The sequence below is a fragment of the Rhea americana genome, unplaced genomic scaffold (genome assembly GCF_003343005.1).
Source record: "Rhea americana isolate MKP2758 unplaced genomic scaffold, rheAme1 scaffold_45, whole genome shotgun sequence".
Lineage (NCBI taxonomy): Eukaryota > Metazoa > Chordata > Aves > Rheiformes > Rheidae > Rhea > Rhea americana.
The window spans coordinates 2,838,376-2,853,998 of NW_028186590.1; the positions used below are offsets into that span (position 1 = coordinate 2,838,376).

Here is a 15,623-nt window from a genome sequence, read left to right on the forward strand (position 1 = left end):
AGTTTTTGAGTATCTCCACAGACAGAGATGCTAAAACCTCTCTGGGCAACCTGTTCCAGCAGTCAATCACCCTTACAGTAAAACGGCTTTCTCTAACATTTAAATGGAATTTTCTGTATTTCAGTTTGTGCCCATTGACTCCTATTTTGTCACTGGTACCACTGAGAAGTGTCTGGCTTGGTCTTCTTTAAAACTTCCCTTCAGATATTTATACGCAGTGGTAACATCCCCTCTGAGCCTTCTCTTTTCAAGACTGAACTGTCCCAGCTCTCTCAGCCTTTCCCCATAAGAGAGATGCTCCAGTCTTTATGGCCCTTTGCTGGACTCACTCCAGTAGCTCCTTGTCTCTCTTTTACTTGGGAGCCCAGAATTGGACACCAGATGTGGTCAGTGCTGAGCAGAGTGGATATTGTTGGCCTTCTTGGCAACAAGGGCGCATTGTTGGCCCATGTCCAATTTTTTGTGTATCAGGACTCGCAGGTCCTTCTCTTCTAGCCTGCTTTTCAGCTGGTCAATCCTCAACCTGTGCTGGTGCATGGGATTAGTCCTCCCTGGGTGCAGAACCTTGTACTTCCCTTTATTGAACTTCATGAGGTTCCTCTCTACCCATCTCCCCAGCCTGTTGAGGTCCCTCTGAATGGCAGCATAGCCCTCTGGTGCGTTAGCCACTCCTCCCAGTTTGGTATCATCATCAAACTTGCTGAGGAAGTATTTGATTCCGTCAGCCAGCTGATTAATAAAATGTTATTAAACAGTATTGGCGCCAGGATCAACCCCTGGGTGTACCACTAGTGATGAGCCTCCAGCTGGAATTCATATTGCTGATCACATCCTTTTAAGTGCAGTAGCTTAGCCAGTTTTCAGTCCACCTCACTGTTCTAGTTCAATTCCCAGGGGCCAAACGTCCAGTTTGGCAAGCCAGCACAAACACACACACACACACACACACACTCTTCAGTAGCAAGCAGTTTATTAGTAGATACTTACAAACAGACCAACCCGATGGTAATCTCGAGAAGGACCATTCCAATGCTTGTCCTGATCGTCTGCACAATAAGAGAGAGTCGGCAGGCACAATCTTTTCGGGCATCCCCAAGGAGGCAACGTGGTCGTCTGCTGTGTAGCAGCCTCTCTCTCCTTTGGAAAAATTCCGGTATTTACGATTATTTGTGGTAGACAGGAGTCCCGGCACCTGGGGCCAGCAAGTGCAGGGAGTCTAGCCCAACTCTGCCCCAGTTGCATAACCAGGCTGTGATACTGCGCACGCGTGTAGACTTATTTCGGGGGCTGCATTGACTTTGGGGGTCGCTATTTCATTACTCTTCAACTTCTGACCTTCATGTTGACTGCTTCTCATGGTGATTCTGTGGCTGGAAGCCACAGAATCTATATGTGACCAACCTGCTCTTTCTCACAGATTTCCAAGACCTTGTTAGTTACTTATTTGTATTCTGCTTAACACAGCGGTATTGTTCTAGGCACTAAAAAGTTACAAAACTAGATCATTCCCACCAAGTATCAGGTAGTACGGATACACTCACTGACCTCTTACCTAGCTCATACTTCCCTGGGTGTCAGTGAGGATTTTATAAGAGACAATGTCGAAAGCCTTACTGAAGATGAGGTAACATCCATTGCTCTCCTTACATCCACCAAGACAGTCATCAGTTATTATAGCCAGCCATGTTTTAAGTGCTTTGCTTAATTAAGGCATTTAAGAATTACTTGTGTTTAGTAAGAGTGTTCATGCTTTACTTGATTGACCCTATCTAACTCAGACCATAATTTCGTCATCTACAGGCTTCTGCAAAAAGGCCATCTTAGGACATTCCTCCTACCACCTCTGTACTTCTAAACACTTAATTTCCAATATGGAAACTGAAGTGTGTTGCCTCTTTTGTTGTAGTGTCATACCTCTATGTGAGATTAAATGATCTCACCTAAAATGTCTCATGCATAAAATGCTGGAAGAAAGCGTGATTGCTGCAACTCTCCCACCTCTGATGAGAGCTCACAGCAGTAGGTTAGGGAGCTGCGGACGATTCTGGTGGTGCCATGCACAGTTCTGCTGTGCATGCCAGGTTTGCACGTGGTACATTGGTGAGCTCTGCCCCACCAAGCACTTCAGCAGAAGGACAGATCACTTGAGAGTCCCCCTCAGATTGGGGCATGAGATCAGTAGCAATTTGTGCAGGCAGAACGGCAACAGCTCTGGATGTAAGTAGAGTATTAGAAAGTAGGAAATTGTATTGATTATAAATGAAGTAGGTAGATGAAGATTTGAAGGTTTTCTTCTGAGTCTAAAAGCCTAATTCCATCTGTGTTCCACTTAGCTACCCAAATCTTTTGACAAAACTACTTCAGGTTCTTAATATTGAAGTAATATGGAAACCTTAATGCCTGGCTGCATTTGAAACTTTGAAAGCAAATATTTCTTTTTGCTCTCAAGCATATATTACTGTGGACCACAGAAGTATTAGTATTATTGGCGTGAGTACTTAAATCAGGAGCATAAAATAGAAAACCGAATGGAATGTAAAATTCCCATGGGTACCATTACAGAGAATAAAATATGCTGTAGATTATCGGCTAAAATGAGCCTTTTAAACCATAATTCCAGTGTATGTAGCACACAAATTAGCTATATATCTTAAGATAATGGATCTTAATGTGTTTACATTTTAAATAAACTGCATTTTTGTATCAAGATTGTTATGAATTTAACCTTGGTGTTACTACTTTGCGATCCGGAGTTTGAAACAGAACATATCTGGAAGAGCTTATTCTGACAGAGCAAGAACCAGAAAACTGTGGCATTTGTTGTCAAGAGGCAAAAGCTCCTCTACAGTAAATGGCTGAATGTATGAGTGATAGACTCTGCAGACTAGGCAGGACCTAAGGTGGAAGAAGTTGTTTTGAGGCTATTTTTTACTGAGTTACTTAGCAAGAGCGTTGTATTACTGTAACTCCTAATACTCTGTTTTCCTCATACCTATACCCCACTGTAAACAAGGACAGAATGGATTTTCTGGACAAATGCTGTAGGAATGCTTTATTAGCACTTAACCTGTATTAGCCAACCTGTCTGGAAGAGGATAGAAAGCCATCAAAGGGATTCATAGTAYGCTACTTCTTTCAGATGTGCCCATTGCTGAATTTCCCCCCATCTCTGTACAGCTTCCTATTTTAGAACATCCCTTACCAGGTAGTCTGCAATCCCTGACCCATGGACAACTGACAACCTACCGGGAGAGTAAAAGGATCAAGTCAGAACAGGGGTCTATATCTTATTTGAAACAGCTAGTTTACATCTAGTCAGATAATGAATTAATTTTCTTCAGTGTCCATACTGGCAGCAGTTTTCCTGGAACTCTTAAAAGTGTTGTGACAGCTGCAGTCAGCTGGGAGGTACTCTGGATTTTCTCACTGGGCAGAATTTGGTACCCAAGAGTAAATGTTATATCCACTTCTGCTTTTCTTTTCTTCTTCTATTTACTTTGCTATTGCCTGTCTCTTAGCAGCCATGGCTGCAGCCTGTAATCATGCCCTATTTCAAGAGTGCTGGCCTTGGTTTCTCTAGTTGCCTGCTGTAAGAGATTTCCTTGGTGAGCAGACATATGCTTATGGCTGTATTAGTTGGATGAAGTTACGAATTTTTCCTGCAGTTGCAAGCTGTGAAGTGTGGTCCTCCAAAAGAGGGGAAAGGCTGCTATAATAGGAAAGTGTTTTTTTAGACCCTGTTCATTTCCTTACTTGTGTTATTTTGTGTTTCTTTAAGGTAAAGCAAGGCTTTAATAAGTTTGAAATTGATCAAAATCGTCCTTCACCAGGTACTGAAATTGCCCTTTATAGCTCTGCCCTTTCCATGATTATTTGACAACTGACCCTGTGAGCGTTCTTAGTATCCACAAAGAAAACAGTAGTTGGCTCCAAGAAGAAAAAAGACTAGATATCATGGAAATACCATTCATTGATAATTATCAATGAAAGTTTATTATTTGTCAATTTATTTTTAAATTGATTTATACAATGGCATATCGTACCTCTTTAATGTATAATACCAATTAGCAGCATTATGTAATGTTCCCTGTTAATATCCAGTCCTTTTGTCCAATCATGGTATAATTTATGCAAACCCTGGCATATAAAGTTTGGCAAGGAAGCTTGTTTCATAGCTATTGCTGTTTTCGCCACTTTTTCTGTGTTACAATCTGTAATTATATATATATATATATATATATTTTGCTGTTATCACACATTTGTTTTCACAACTTTTAAATGATAGTACTGTGAAGTGTATGAAAAGGTCGGAGTGTAACTTTGGCCTTTGATGTAAAAATGTAATTCTGCATCTAGGGAATGGAAGTGAGAATAGCCCAAGCACTGTCAGCAGTTTARGTATCTGCTTGGCCTTTAAAGTGCTGCTCTATCTTGAACCAGACTTGAGCCAGTCTCTAACCTGGCTGATATATTTCAGGTGAGCTCTGTCTACCTGGGGATTTTGCAACAGAAGATAAGCAGAGGAACATAAACTGTTGCAGGAACTTCTTGAAAGTATTCAGCAGTTTCGGGAAAATTATGAAACGCTTTTCTGCTTTCCAAGTGGAGCACTTGCGAAAAATGATTTTGAGAAACAGTCTACCCTTCATTTTATTTTTTGTAAAATTAGTTTAAAGCAACAGTTTTTAAATATCCAATGAAAGTTTTCTTTCTTAAGAATTGGAGATCACCTAAAAGTAAATGTCTTTAGCAAATTAAACAAATGCACTTTTTTATTTTTTTTTAACACGGGTATGCATATATTATGTATAGTATTTGGAAGCCTATTGGAAGGAGTTCTGTCCAGTTTTCATGTGAATAAGAAGCCAGAAGGCAGGTTTCCACTTTTAATGTTTGGGCCTTTTAGCAGAAATTCATCTGCGAAGAGACTTTCCATGCAGGAGAAAGTACATCCTGAAAGCCAAGAGTTTTTGAATGTACAAATAATGTTGTATCAGACTCCAGACCATTCATTTAGTAAAAGTACTTTTAAAAGTAAACACTTCTATACTTTTTGAATTGATGTCAACAGAACTGATCTTGGTAGTCTGGTAAGATGGTGAAATATAGTTATCAACTGTATGTGTTAGTAAGTAGATAGGTGGATGAGATAATTCTCCATTGAACTGCTGAGCCAAAGTGAATTCATTTAAGAATATGAAGCATGTTAGACTGCAGAAATAATTAAAGCAACAAGAAAGAATAATAATCTGTCACATTCATTCTTTGGATAAATCATCTTCCTTTACAAAAGAAGAGAGAATACAAAGAAATCTTTGCTTCAGAAAAAAGAAGGGCATTATCCAATTAGTGGAAGCTTACTGTGTACCTTAATCCTTCAAATAGTGCTTCTGAAGCCTGCAGTGTCTTTTTATGGGAGCAGTCTTCCTGTTAAATGGATATAGAACATTTACATGCCCACTCCTGTCACCTAAGCATTCGATTTCTAGCCGGAACTACTCTTCAGATACATTCTTCGTGCAGAAGTTGTAAGATGCAGAATGGATACCAGTTCTTTTTTGCACTGGAACTAGTAAGTGCAGCTAAAAGAAAAAAAAATCCCCACTGTGATGTTGTTGATATATCTGAATTTAAATGAAAATACATAGAACTGCTATTCATATAGTGTTGTGGATATTATATATCTAGATTTAGGTAAATTTACAGAAGTTTTCTATTAATCCATTGTCCATACCTTATTATTCAAGAGAAAATAATACTCTAATGGATGTGTTTATTACTAGAAAATACATGCAGTATAAATATATATCTTAAAACCACTATAATATCCACCATAACATACTGATACTGTTGCAATGAGTACTTTACCTCTTTAAAAGTTTAAATTGTTTAGAACCCAGAAATTGAAAAGTGAATCTTGAGGTAGCATTATATTTTTAATATCTTTATTTCTTCTTGGGAARTACGGCTACTTGAGAAAATTTGCTGTAGCTTGGCTTCTTGTAAATCTGATGATTGGGCACCTTACAGAGCTGCAATACTGAGAGACGAGCAACGGTGAAAGTGGTTGCTGTAATTCAAGATCCTATGATAAAATTTTGGGCTTCCTAATACCAATGCACATATAAAAGAAAAGGATGTGCTCTTTAGAGGTGAATTAATCAATGAGAGAACATAAATGGAGCTCATTCTTCCCTCACCATTTCTTGAGCTAAAAGCAGAATAGGGAAAGAAGATAAAGCTGGAACCAGAAGAATTCCAGTTATTTTCTTTCAGCGCATTTAATGATGAAAGCAAATAGCTGTGTCATTAGAAAGCCACAGATGAGTGGTTGCAGTCCCTAAAGAGTGCATACCAGGACATGGCCTGTAAGCCCTGCTATGGCCTGATGACAAGATGGAAGTGTCTTTTATATTGCTCTGTAATAAAATTTCCTTATCATTCCCAGTAGTTTTTAAATTACATGCTTTCTGCTTTTTTTTTTTTTTTGGTTCTGTTTACACTCCGATTTTGCTTACAGAAGTGCTATAGGTCTGAGTTGCCTCTCAAAGTAAACCATCGTCTGCTTAAAGCATCGCTCCATGGCTCAGTGGTGGTTCAGCCTTAGCAGCGCGAGTTGTTTTAACCACAACCCTCGCAGGCTAGGGAAGGCCTCACCTGCTTAGAAATGAAGTAGGGAGGTTGTCCCACGAGCTTCTCCCAGAGCCAAAGGAGCAAAGATGTGTGGAGCTGAGGGTGGAGGGGTCGGTGGGGCGGCCGTGGTGGGGATCCTGCCAGATCCTGAGCAGCGGCGGCAGGAAGAGCCGTCCGATTTCCTCCGGTTTGGCAGAGAGAGTGCTTCGCCGAGCAGATCTGGATCAGAAATATGCTAAGTGCCTCATATGGAAAGAGAAAAGCATGATTTATGAAAAATACAGCATTAGAAAACAGCCAAACTGCCTTTTCTAAAAGTCTTGGCAGGGTTAGTGTAAGCACCACTTTTTCTTAAAGGAATAGACCCAAAACAGGAATATCATCTGGCTTAGCTAGTGTAACAGTGAGAATGGTTCCATTCTGCTTTATATGCCCTTAAGTAATAATAATAATAATAAWAAAAGACATCAATATCTAGAACTTGTTAAATGACAATTTTAATAGGAGCCCGTCCTGCTGCCCGAGGGAGCGGGGCCCCGGGGCAGAGGCCGGGCCACAGCGGGGCTGACACAATCTTAAAAAAACGTGACAATCTTTTGGTCAGAATTATACCTATCGACTCAGAACTGAAGATTTCACGTATGTTAAAAGCTCAGTGTGTTCATTTCTTGAGATTTATTATAAAGAGTCTGGTCACATCACAGAGACTTTGCTTGTGGTATCTGTGTGGGCAGAACTATACCCAGAAGCCTTACAGCTAGTGTTTTGTTACGTACTTGTGTGTGACATACCGTATTTCTAGAAAAATAAGATCTCCTTGGGTTTGCTTTTTATCCTGTATAATTTTTGAAAGCTACACTGAAAATTGCAGGAAAAGGTAGTAACTGCTTAAGGTGTTGCATGTAAGTCACATTGATTTAACTGGAGACAAGAGAAAGTTGCCTTATAAACAGAAGGGGCCATTTCACAGCAAGAGTAAAAGGTCTTTACTAGAACCACTGATTTCTTTCCCTGGAGAATTATTTTAAATTAAAGCAGAAGGGAAGTGTGGCCCGTGTTACCTGAATTGATTGGATCTTTTTTGAAAAAGGAAAGGATACAGCAAAGGTCTGAGAGTTTAAAGAGTGCCTGGTAGCCTTATTCTGTCACTCTGAAGAGATGGAAACCAAGCCAGCTGACAGCCTTTCAATAGTTTTTTGTTTTTGTTGTTGAAGCTTTTCTCAGAAATATGTTCATTTTTGGAAACTTTGATTTTGGAGCAGCCACTTGCTACTGATTAGCCACCCCAGGAGAGCCTGTAGTCCWGTGGAAGGGAAATCACCCGTGGAAATCCTGCTCTGTGCAGTTCAGGAGAGAGACTTGGAGTTGTCTCCCTCGTAGGTGAGGTGAGGGCCATAAACAACAGGCTGCAGGCTGAGCTGCGGGGGCTGTGTCGTGTCTTCTGCTGCCACTGTTATGCTTTGTACAAKCAAGTCAGGAGGATTTTTGCTTGGAAGGAAAAGCCTCTGTAGCCCCTTGATTAAGGCGGTTCCTGAGGGGTTGAGATCAGAGGAACTGACCTGTGGCGTTCCCATTCAGTCCCAAGCACTGCCTCTTGCTGTGCCCACACTGTCACACAACCACAGACTGGTTGGGGTTGGGAGGCACYTCTGGAGATCGTCTAGTTCAATGCCCTGTGCAAGCAGGGTCACCTAGAGCAGGTTATCCAGAGCCATGTCCAGCTGGGCGTTGAATATCTCCAAAGATGAACAGTCCACAACCTCTCTGGGCAACTTGTTCTGCTGCCTATAGTCAAGTTACTATCAAAGGAGTTAATTGAAGACATTTTCTGAAGGTAAATGAAACAAACAGAGAGGTGTTTACTTTTGCCTCATTTCCAAATACTTTATGAAAGAGCCGAGTAAGGATGGGTCTAAGAAGGCTGGAGAAAAAAGTTGAGATAGTAATGGCAAGCTTATTCAATAGATGTGCTGCAAAACAAAGAGATAGATTAATCTTGGTCCTTGGACGGCATAGGAATTTCATGGTTAGCAAACCAGAAGAGATTACATCATTGCTAGAATGAATTTGCTTTCAAGATTTAGCCTATTTGAAAGGTAAGTGATAGAGGGCTGGATTCTAAGTCGCTTATCTTATTATTATTATTTCTGTTCTTATAAACTGCAAATAAACCCGTATGATCAAATATTTGGGAAGCTTGACTGAAGGCATAAGGCAAAAACTGAAAATGTAAGTTTAGGAAAGGATAGAAGTCCTGTTAAAGCTACTTCTATAAACTAGCAATAATCTTATGATTTTTTACAAATAATTTCGATACTATGCTCATATCTAACAAATTTTGAAACTATGCTAGTATCCATTTTTGAGTAGGACTCAGAAATCCAGTTTCAATCAAGTTTTGCACTTCCCTAACTCTAGTCCATTTTCATCTTCTGTTAAGCAGAAATGCATATACATCCATTTTAGCTGCTTATGCTTGATATTCCCTACCTCTGCTGGAGTATTCYCTATTGCTTTTGACCCTAAAGCCTAGTTTCAGTTTTGTTTTGTTTTCGGTTTGCTTGTTTGCTTTAAAGCGTGAAGGAATTAACGCTTGTACCTATTGAACCCAAAATGAGGTAAAAGTCACAACCTTGTAACAGGAGTATTTCTTTGACTCAGTGTAACTCCTGCTCTGAAGTTTTGCAGAACACTGTTAAGCAGCCACTACTTTTCAGCATCTGTAGAAGCTAGCCACACAGATAATTTGAACATTATATAAGTGCTAGTGTTATCTGACTTTTATGCATCAGAGAAACCTTCCACATGCGGTACTAGTAGTAATTGTCATTGCTGATACATCAGATTTAGAAATCTTCATTTAATCTTTACTATTGACCACCCTGTGAGTTTTGCAATCATAAAAAAATAACAATAATAATTTGACCAATTAATATTTATTTTCACCCCTTCCCCAAGGAAGAACTATACGTTAACTCTTGGAATCTGTCTTCCTCCCTCAGACATTAAGCGCAGTTATCTTTTGTAACAAAATCTACTCTTTCTGGAGCAGTGGATCCTGGCTGATTCTGCATGAGGTTGCTGGGGGTAGGAAGTCYCCTCATGACCACGTGTCCTCTGGAGACTTTCCCAGTGCCCTCTGATGACAGGCATTCCAGCAGCCAAATCTTTATCTAATGAAGATCAGGAAAACACTGCTAATTGATTTAATGAAATATGAGGATTTGCTTCAGATGAGTATCTGCTTCTATAAATCTGGAGCTACTTGCAGAAGGCAAAATACCAAATCAAGTTTTAGTTGTTTGTTCTGAGATACATTTTTAAGCAGTAGGATCCCTCACTTTTCTCATCTTGTTTGAGATCCTGGCTGCAGTGCATTACTCCTGTATTTTGTAAACTGCTTTATCCTCTGAAGGCAGATGGAGTTGCATAGTCWCTTCTGTGATTTATGCAGTTTGATATTAGTAAGTTAATTTTATCCTCCATAGATGTATCATACAGTTATCTCAGTGCAAAATTCTTATTTTAAAAGTCCAAACTGTTCCTGTCATATCTGCAAAATATTCTTGGAGGGTGGGATATAAAACGGCCATTAGTTGTTACAGTCACGGTCTTCTCATGCACAGGCGTCCTAGGAATTTGGAAGCCTATGACCCAGGGAGGCCCTGGTCTGGTCTTGGATGAGATCATGGAAAACGTTTATAAATTGTTTCTATGCGTCTATTTGATTACAGCTTTCAGTATGTGCCAAGAATATTTTCCTCCATTATGTCTTATAGTCAAAGCTTTCCTCATGTGGCTTGTGAAGATGTCTCTGAAGCTGGGATGTCACTTGGAGTGGGCAGCAGCATCAATCTACCTGTGCTTTGTAACTTGCTGTGGAGCATGAGCATGAAAATCTCTTTCTCGTGTTACATGCTGAATGCCACAGCGTCTGCAGGCTAGGACTGGCAAATCCAAGTTCCTTCTGCCCCATGTGCTGAGTTGGCCATGTTAGTGAGGAGGGTGCCCAGGTGCACCGATCTCACCAAGTGGTCTTTCTGAAGGCAGGCACTGTGCTTATGGTGGTCTGTRAACTGGAGCTGACCTCCGTTGTGGCCATGCAGACCATGAGCAGAGGTGCTCACATCTTGCTGAAGGCATAGTCTTGAGGGAAGGGGAAAGCAGCTGTGACAGTGAGCCTATAAACATGCTACTTGAAGAATCATTATCCACTGCTTCTACATTATCGTGTGTCTGGAGAAGTGGCTTTATTCCACCTTCTCTTTTCTTATGGTTGCCTCCATAGCTGTCATTTCTGAAGAGCTTGCTAAATCCTTACTAGGAAATTTTTATTCCTTGTGCCTGTTTTAAAGAATAGGGTGTAGAAAAGTATGAAATATAGGTAAAGTACCAAGCTTTGCATCTTTTCCTTAGGAATTCCTATACTATTACTATTTACTTTCACTTTTTCTACCRAGGATTGGATTTCTGGTTTTGAAAGCTTTTTTTTTCCCTGCTTCTGTAATGAAAACATTAGATATATTGGTTTATTATCACAAAATAATGAATGTTGAAATAAAAATATATAGTCTTCTGTGCGGGATCATAATAAGGAAGTGTTTTAGCAAAGGATTGTGCTCTGAAACTTAAACTATATTTATTTAGTGAAAAATGCAGTATGTCACTTTCAGATTGTATCACACCATTGCAAAAAAAAGCCTGCTGAATTTAGAATTTCACAGAGCTGTAAATTCTAAAGTTCACTTGCATTATAATTTTTAGCTCAGGTTTTCTCCCTTTTCATGTTGCTGGCTTTGCAATTGGCCTGCTGAATGGTTTTGAGAAACCTCTTCTACCTTCTTTGTGCTTGTTCTCACGTACAGGCATCATTATACTAACAATCAGAAAAGCAATTTAGGCTTTCCTAATGGAAAAGCCCTGTTTAAGATGTTGATTTTTTTTTTTTTTTTTTTTTGGAAGAGGTAAAGTATGTGCCAAATATGTAAATATGCAGCCAGATTTATTTGTTCATTTATCTTTTTTGTGGCAAAGAGTATGAAGTTTGAAGCTTACATTCTGAATGAATCCTTTGTTTCTATTTTATGGTGTGATTGAAGCAGTAAAATTGGTGCCAGTTTAGAAAAAGTCATGTTTGTTTTGACTTATATTTTAAATAAACATGAGCATAAAGTTAGGCTGAAAAAATGCGCTGTGCAACTAAGGAGTATTTAATTTGCCATGTTAACATCTACTCCATCATTTTCTTTCTTAGTCTGGCCTGTGCTGTTGCTTCTGAAAAAGGGGAAAGGACTGGCTTGCACTTGAAAATATTTCTGTTTAACCTGAGTCAAGCAGCAGTTTATACTCTGAATGGAGTGTCCTTATTCTTTTGTAAAAGTTTTATCTTCTCCGATTATGAATATTCCTGGGGAGTACATCTGGTGTTAGATATCTTAAATCTGATTTTGACTCTGTTTTAAGAACATAGGACTAGATGGGATCTCTTGTGTCCCTGAGATGGTCCCCTGCTATTTCACATGTCACTGCATGGTTGAAATTGAGGCTATGCAAGGACTGAATTTCAGAGATCAGTTGAAAGTATGTCCATACTGTGCCATTGATCCAAAATACCATTTTCCTTCCACCTCGACTCATAGTGCATTGTGAATGCCTGAGGCTTCTCAACTGTTGAAAAAAGCCTGGAAACCTGGGAATCATTGCAGTGTAGTCACTGAGACTAAACAAGAATTTATTTAAGCATTCCTTTTTATAAAACAGCCGGTCCATGGCAATTCATTGCCTTCATTAAGAGACATTTTCAACTACTAGTTACTCTTTTTCCAGGTCTGGCTCAGAGCAAGTTACACTATGGCAGAAGATTTCCAAGATGCTGTTTGTGAGCTGGTGAAAAGTATTTACATTATTGAAGAGAACTGCTTTTTCTAAGAAATTATTTTCAAGCAAATGATATACAGTGGAACCTGCTTACAGAGGCAGGCTTTTAATTTGTTTTTGCCATTTTATAACACTGTCCAGTTACCAAGGGGTATGAAATGCTTTAGCACTCTAGCCAAACAGTTCCCCAGGAAGGGTCCCCAGGGACCCAGCTGCCCCTGTACTCCTCTTGCTGGAAGATCCTATGGAACAGGGAAGCTCCAGCCCTTTGGGACCTTTCTTTGCTTCTGGCTGCTAATTCATATTGATTGACACAAAAAGAGAATTAACTCTACCCCCTTCCCTACCTACTAGCACCACCTGAAACAACATGTTTTCTTACCTTCTGTGATAGTTATCAATGTGTAAATCCGTTCCGCTTTCACTCCCTCAGCCAGGCTGAGACTGAAACCAGCCCTGTTTGAATATGCTTAAAATGCACATTAATTTCTTACTTAGTACTACTTTCCAGCTCATACAGGCATGTAATTTAAGTACTGGCAAGAGATGTATGTGTAAATGACAAGGGAAGCATACACAAGCTGTGGGCTATGTGGCTATTGACTCATTCTCTAATGTCCGTGAGTGCTTTGCGCCATTGGTATCCATGCAAATTGCAATGACTATTTATGTTGAATTGTTAGTATAAAAAACAAGTTCAGTCAAGATAAATAATGACTGTAATATTTCTGTCTGTCATAGGGACTTTAGCTTTACAAATGTGTGCTTATGCATCTTTGACTTTCTAATCTTCAAGATTAGATATATTTAGGTACTATTTTAACAGCTTTTCTTGGAATGARTATCATATATCCCCTTCAAGAATGTTATTTAAAGTTTTTGTTACATAATCATTAGCTGAAATACCATTACTACAAAGGTAAAAGCTGGCCACAGTARAGATAGATGTTGATAGAGTGCAGTCTGCAGGTCTGTAGGAGTGAAATTCCCAACCTGCTTACAACTTTGGGATCCAACCTTACATTTTTTGTTAGAATTGAACCTGTTTGTTTTATTTTGTCTAAAAACAGGGAAAGATTTCATTTTTTACATTCTCTATGCAGTCAGAATTATTACTTTGCTTTCTTCAAGCAAAAGTAGGTAAATAATGGAAGGTTATAAAGTACTGAAATTACTGAGGCAAGTGCAGTATTGTGTCAGATAAGCTTTTGCAATGTTCTTGATAGTTGTATTTAATCTACACAAAATCTCTTTTCCCGTTTGTTTATTCTTTCTTTGCAGATTTAGCATACGGATTTCATAGTCACCAGAGTATTAGGAGTTTATATGGCAAAATAAATACATGCCTGTTGGGATTTATAATCTTAATTTATTTAACAGTTTGCCTACAAAAGATGGTGTTCTATCTGAAAGTCAACACAATGTTCTGTTCCTTATTAGCCATTTTATCAAAACTACCCTTGATGTAAATCTAATTGATGGCCAATTTTGAAATTTTAATGTTACCCGAAGAAGGCTGCGTACATAACAAGGTCACACTCTGCCCCGGATATGTTTGTGAAACTCCCACTGGAAACAGTGGGAGTTCTGCACATAGAACATGGGACTGAGACTGGCCCTTGATCTTTAAACTATGAATACATAAAAAAAGAAGAAGACAGTGTTCCACATCCTGAGTTTCTTGCTTCAATTTTCACTCGGACTAAAGCTTCACTCTGTGTCACGATAATTTGATTTGAGGAAGAACTTCACAAAATGTTGCTAGCTGATGCAATGTTGCTGCTGGGTGCTAGGCATTCAGCCTATTTTCTTCTGGGGTGATGTTCAGTAGGAATAAACTGGGGGAAATTTGGCTTGTATAGGTGACTTGGGATCTATTTTAAACCCCATTGTAAAGAGTATTTGGACACCGGAGAGTCTAAGACTCACCGAATTACTGTATGCTAAACGTCTAAGTCATCCTTTAGTAGTGCTTATACTGCTAAGTCATGCAAATGCCTTTATAAATGCTAACCCTACGTCTGGCTTTAAGCATTTTGGGACTACTTATTCATAAATACTATTCGAAGTAACAATTATTACTTCTGCCACAATACATCCAGTATATTTACTGCTGTTTCCAAATAGTATCTTGTATGACTTTTCGTAGAAGAAATTATAATTCAAAAAAAAAATTTTAAATATAATGCTTAACACCTTAGGAAAAAGGTTGTTCTTTTCTTTGTTTCTTATGAAGAATGTTGAACTACAACTAGTTTTAACTGATTTGTTTTGATCATTGTGGATCTTGAGGAAACACGCCTTCCCTCAGCTTCCTACACAACACACAGTGAAGGTATGAGGTTAGAAAGTTACAGCAACTAGAACTGCTTGAATCAAAGATAGACATTGTAAGACATTTTTCACTTTGCAAGCTTAAGCCAGAATACAGTATTGCAGTGTTTTCTGGGGTYGATGTTTTAAAAAACATTTCTTTTGGGAATCATAGGCTTTTACATGAGCACAAAGGTGCAGAGGTATACTTACAGGCACAGACAGATGAAAGCATGAATTTGTGCCTGCAAGGCATTACATGTACAAAACTGAAGAGCTGAGAAGAGAGTTAACAGCCTAGCCTGCAAAAAGCTGACTGCCTGAATGTTTCTAATAAGCTGTACAGGTGTTGAGTCCAGGTTTCTTTTTTTTGTTGTTGGTGGGTTTTTTTTTTTTTTTTTTTTTTGGGGGGGGGGGGGGGGGTTTGGGGGGGGGGGTGTGGGGGGTTTACCTCTATACCTTAAAGAACAAAATCCTAACTCCACTTAGAGATTTGCTGTTGACCTGAGTAGGACCAGAATTTCACCAGGCATTTTTCAAAGCTCTTTAAAGCCCATCACTGTTCATCCTGGGTTTTCTGTCTGGCCAGAAAAGCAGCTGCTCTCATTAACTTTAATGGCTTCAGTCTTTTGTGAGTGAAGTCCCTTTGAGCAACACATGGCAGTACTTTTTTTTTTTTTCACAATAACTCATTTCACAAAGTTCTAAATTGAAAGTCTACCTACAAATTGTAGTACAAAATAGGTGGTGGAGGAGCTTCAGTTGAGCTCAGATTTAGAAGAGACTCATAGAAGCACATT

At 39.2% G+C, this 15,623-nt stretch overlaps 1 protein-coding gene across 1 annotated transcript in view; it reads left to right on the forward strand.

The window, feature by feature from the left end:
* Window positions 1–15,623, forward strand: part of KCNQ5 (potassium voltage-gated channel subfamily Q member 5) — a 304,096-nt gene that overhangs the window by 142,553 nt on the left and 145,920 nt on the right. The gene's annotated exons all lie outside the window — the stretch shown is intronic.